The sequence below is a fragment of the Brassica napus genome, chromosome C5 (genome assembly GCF_020379485.1).
Source record: "Brassica napus cultivar Da-Ae chromosome C5, Da-Ae, whole genome shotgun sequence".
In the NCBI taxonomy this organism is placed as follows: domain Eukaryota; kingdom Viridiplantae; phylum Streptophyta; class Magnoliopsida; order Brassicales; family Brassicaceae; genus Brassica; species Brassica napus.
Window position 1 is genome coordinate 37,535,671 of NC_063448.1, and position 5,770 is coordinate 37,541,440.

Below are 5,770 nucleotides of genomic sequence, written 5' to 3' on the forward strand. Positions count from 1 at the left end.
TGTCATCAGGCGAGAAGGTTATCGGAGGATGATTTGATGGTCTAGTGGGCCACCTTTATGAAGTCGCAACCTACCGGCGGTAATCCTTGACGGAGCGAACAGAATTTCCACAGGGAGGAGAACCACCCATAACGACGTTTAGTCGCTGTTTTGTTTTTACTCGCTTGGGGTTTAAAAGGGCGCGCAGGTCAGCTGATGTGTTGTCGTCGTTTTGCGACAGCGTAGGGTTGCCTGGCGTCTTAGTTTGTTCCAACCGTCTACGGAGATCTGTGGGCTTTGAGCTGTTAAGGAGAACGCGAAGATCGCACACGCTGGCGTTGAGTTTGTCTCGAAGATCACCGCTGAGACGTGTCGGATGCCCTTTGGGATCAGGACCACCGGTCGAGGTACGCTGGGACTTCCTTGCATTCTGCGTTAGCCGGAGATCAGTATTTCCGGAGCTGTTGTCGTCCTTGGACTCAAGCTTTCGTTTGAGAACATTTCTCAGATCTCCGGGTATAGGCGCGTCGTCGTTCTTGTCGTCTGACGATAAGGTTTGTTGAGAAAGTATAACCTCTATGCGCCTGCGGTTAGCCGGCTGTTCTTCGTCAGCAGAGGAGTCGTCTTCACCGTCTTCCTTTGGGGGCTTTTCTTCATTTCGCTGCTGCGTTTCGTTTTGTCGGCCTTTGCCGGTAGTTTTGCGCTGGGCTCTTCTTTCTTTATTCTTTCTCCAGCTTTTGCCGTTTTTGGGCTTAGCTTTTAGGGGCTCAAATTTGAAGTCGCCGCTGGCGAGAGACAAGAGATAGTGCGCATAGAGTGATTTACACTCCGTCGTATCATGCCCTTTGACGTTGTGATATTTGCAATGTTTGGAGAGATCGATGGTTCTGGAAGGGCCTGCCGTCGGACCTGCTGCCACTGCGGGTTGAGTCGCGCAGACAGTATCAGTTGGTTCGCCAGATGAGTCGAGCTCTCTTACCCATTTGTTCCACCCTTCTCCTCGGACTACCATGGTCGAAATCGGTACGTTTTTCTCGTTGACGATGTACATGTAACCGTCTTTTTGGCTGTTCTTGTCGCGAGGAGCATGCTGCCGCGGTTTTGCTCGCTTGTCGGCATTTTTAGTCGCTGGCGTTTTCGCCGCGTTCATCTTGTTGATGATCGCATTTGTATCTTCTTCCATTCGGATGAAGTTGTGAGAACGAGCGATAGCGTCTTGGAGCGAGGTGGTTGGATTTTGGTATAGATCTTCTCGGAACTTAGAGCGGAACCACAATGTATTTCTCAGGGCGTCGATAGCGATGTCGTCGGGGATTGCAATCCTCAAGACTACTGCTTTGAACTTCTCCATGTAGTCGCAGAGGCTCTGATCTTTGGTTTGATTGAGGTTCCACAGGCTAGAAGCGGTAGCACTGCGCTTTGTGAAAATAATGTACGTCTTGAGGAAAGCCGCTGATAAGTCTCGGAAGCTTCCGATTGAGTTCTCCTCTAGTTGGGAGAGCCAGGTCAGGGCTTGCTCGTGGAGAGTCTCGACGAACAGTTGACAGTAGCCTGCGTCCCTTTCTTCATCGGAGAGTCGAGCCCGTGCCATCGCGATATTGAAAGCCGTCATGTGTTCCACCAGGTCTCCGCCGGGCTTGTACTCTGGTAGGCGCAGCTTCTCTATCTTCCTGAGTTGCACATTGGTTAGTGCGCTAGTAAAAGGGGTTCGCAAGGTCGCGGCGAGTACACTCTCGATTTGTGGAGCCGCGCTGGTAGCTTGATGGATCTTCGAGCTCATTTGCTGAAAGATGAGTTTGAGCTCGGCGATATCGCGTATGGTTGCGAGATCTGGTCCCATCTGTTGAGCATCGACGGGAAGGGTTTCGTTAGGTTCCGAGTCATCTGAGATGTGGTCACCACCCGTCGCCGTAGGGTTTGTGTTGAATAGGCGACGGCGTATCATCTGTGGATGGCTCGTTTGGCCGTCTGGAGCGGTGAGTGCTGCGACCAAAGCAGCTAGCTGGTCGTTGGTCATCTTTTGAACTTCGTCTTGTCGAGCGAATCGAGCCATGATAGAGCTCATGAAGTCTACGGGGATTGGTGGAGCAGCTTCAGGCGTAGGGGCTGGTTCTCTGCCTGGAGCGCCGAAGGTGGCGTCATCTTGAGCCATGTAGACCTAGAACGTTACTTTAGCGAGCCCCACGGTGGGCGCCAATTGTTTGTACGGGATTCAGTCGACTAGGTTGAAAGAACTCGAAAATGGGATGACTAAAGACGTTTTATTAGATCTGATCAAAAGGGGGGGGGTACAAGAGTGACAAGAGAACAAGGAAACAAGCTGGAGCTCGAAGAGCAAACCGGAAAAGGTACAGAACGATTAGGAGTAAAGAGAGACTAAAACTCTAGATCAAGCCGCTCAGTGTGTGTGTAAAAGTGTCGATCCCCTTCTTGTTGTTGTCTCCTTTCCTTTTATAAGCTTTCCGTCCTTGTGTGTCCTAGATCCGGTCCCCCTTTGGCCCTTAACTTGAGAAGGCCAAGTATATGGGCCTTGATGGAGTTCATCCGAGCTGGATGCTTTTGGTCGGCTTGGTCGTCGGCTAAAAGAACTCTAAAACCGAGCTGACAGCTTTACTCGCCGAGCCGAGTAAGTTTGTAGCTTGTTGGGCTAGACCTTGTTATTCGATGGGCTAGACCTTGTTATTCGATGGGCCTTGTGGAGGGATGTAATCCATCTCCTACAATAATTCGTCGGAACTAAACGGAGACATGCCCTTTCTCAAGAAAAAAAAATTCAACAGGGACGGTGGGTGCAACTAAGAGCATGTATATTGCTTTTTAGATACCATAAAGAATATTAGCAAATAAAATATTAGCATTTTGTACAAAAAAAAATCACATGATTAAATAGAAAACATGTACCAATATTATAATAAAATAATAGTTGACATGAGAGTTTTTAAACAAGTTCTTCGAGTTTATCAAGTTTCTTGCACCAAAAATAAAAATTTCTTCAAATTTCTGGTTGAAAAACTGTTAACGTTGTCTGGGAGCTTGTGGTCAAGTGGTAAGGGGAAGAGATTGGGATGTCAACACATTTCAGGTTCGAAGCACCTGCCATGCGAAACTAAGTCACATGTTATCTGGACATCCTACATGGATACGTGCCCTTTCGGCCCATTTGAATACCCGGAGAAATGATCTATCTATGGGCTGCACCTCCCCTTGGGGATTAGTCTGGACCCTTTCATAGGTTTGGGATACTCCCAAATTAATAAAAAAACTGTCAATGTTCTCTCTCTTCTTTTACTTAAGTCTTCATTAAATCAGTTATTAATTAGATACTCTCGTTAGATCCCTGCGAGGTTGAAAAAAAAAGATCCTTGAGAGGGTGTTGCAATTGTGAAGTTTTTGTTTTTTAACATCAATTCTTGGAAGCATGTGAAGTCTTCGCCCTACAGTGTTTGTAATGGTAAAAATAGTCCTATATACCTGGATGGATCACTTCACGAGTTCATCTTTGATAAAAATACTTAAGCAGATTGATTGTCACACAGAGATTTTCAAGTGGCCTCAGAGTTTCCAGCTCCCACTAAAGGTAAAATTTGTATACGCATGTGCAACTTGAATAATCGTAAATCACAAGATAATTGGCTAAGAAAAGGCATATAGTTATTAGATAATTTGAACAAGACACGGGAGAACGTCGTATCTCCTATATATTAATCATGAAGCATTACAACATATTTTCGTAGAAACATATCATCACGAAGATGATTCTTAGAATTTTTAGAAAAATAAGTTGGTCTATATAAACATATAGTATGATTTTTATTAAACTAACTATCAAATTAATTAATAGTGTACAAAAAATATTTTTTTTTCCTTAAATAAAAGCTACGAAATTACCTAATATGATTAACATATATATGACAATTAATGATTATGAATAATATATATTTAATAACAATTTTTGTATACTCTCCCATATATGTTATATTTTGAATTTTTAAAAATGACTATAAATTACTAAAAATGGTAAAAGTCTCACATTGAAATGTTTGTGATCAATGGTTTAACTTTTTTTTGTTCAAGCAAGATACAAATGATCATATAACGTAGGATGGGCGTTTGGATACCCGTTACCCGTTCGGATTCGTATCGGGTATTTCAGTATAAAGGTATAGAACCCGTTCGGGTATTTCTACACTTCGGGTCGGGTTCGGGTACTTTATGTTCGGGTTCAAATATTTTGGATCGGATTTGGATATTCAAATTTTGAAGAAAAAATAAATAAATTATTCGTTTTTTAATTTTTGTATTTAAAATATACTTTTAACTTAAATGGTTTTCAAATTTTTAAAAGATTAAACTATTAATAGGTTTGGAGATAAAACTTTAAAAATAGAAAGACACTAATTTAGTTGTTGTTTTGAAATTTTCGATGAAGTTTTGTTAATGCAAGAAACAAGAGGTTGATATGTATTTTAAGTGAGTAGCAAATGATTTTGTCCATAATTATATGTATATTATCTAATTTTAAGCAATGTGCCTCATTAATATAATTACTTTGAATAAAATGAGAGAAGTAAGCTAGAAATATAGGGTTAATTATATTTATGTTTGGATCGGTTCAGATTTTTGGATCGGATTCAGATACGGGTTCGGGTATCGAATAAAATACCAGCCCTAATAAATCGTATGAATATGAAGTCTCATTAATAGATATTCATATTTTTTTTTTATATATATATATATATATATATATCTTAATATCATTTGAAATAAATTATATAATATATAAAAATATAAAAATATGTTAATTTCAAAATTACAGTGAAAAAGATATTGAAATTTGTGTTGAAAAATCTTACATTAAAAGTTTTGTAATTAACGGTTTAAATTTTTGTTATAGTAAAGATACAGATGTTAAAAAATTATATGAGTAGGAAGTATCAATAATAAATATTTATATTAAAATATACTATATATCTATGTCAATATCACTAAAGTCTAATTTATACCACCATATAAAGTAAATAAAATGATTTTTTTGATTTATTTATCAAAAACGCAAAAGGTATTGGTTTTGATTTATGTGTTTACTTATATGTATATACTTTTATGTATACAAATTATTTTTTAAATAGGTAGTTTCTAATATCTTATATGATTCTGACAATCCCAGAAACACACTTCTTCAAATCGAAGTGATTTTTAATATTGGAAACACTATATATATTATTTCATTTAGCTTAAATAATTTAATCTTGAATTTGATTCCTAAAAACTTTTAATGAAATATCATGACAAAATTCTAATCACCTTCTTTTGAGTTTATTCGAAAAATGAGAGATTTGATCATTCGTCTAATATTTGTTTCTGTCTAATACCCTATCTAACTATTATAATTGTAAAAATGAGAGATTTATACTATTTAGTATAAGTTTTCTAGTTTTAGGTTTAGTAAATCAAACAATTATTAGTTTATACATAGTTTACATTTACTAGATTTATAAAGTATTATATATGTTTTTATCTGTATACTCTTAAATAACTAAACCTTAAAAGCGTAGGCAAATAAAATAAGTAATTTGTTTTGTTGTTGTAGAAATAAATGATTTTAGGACCGAACTGGTGAATATATACTAGAAAGATATTTATATTTCGAGTCTTCACTTATATTTTATAACAACTTGATATATTAGATTTGAACACTAACCTGTTAAAAGAGTTTGTCGATGATTTTCTTCAAATTTTTTATTCTTATATATGTATCTGGAGTGAAACTAATTTTTACAAATATTCATCT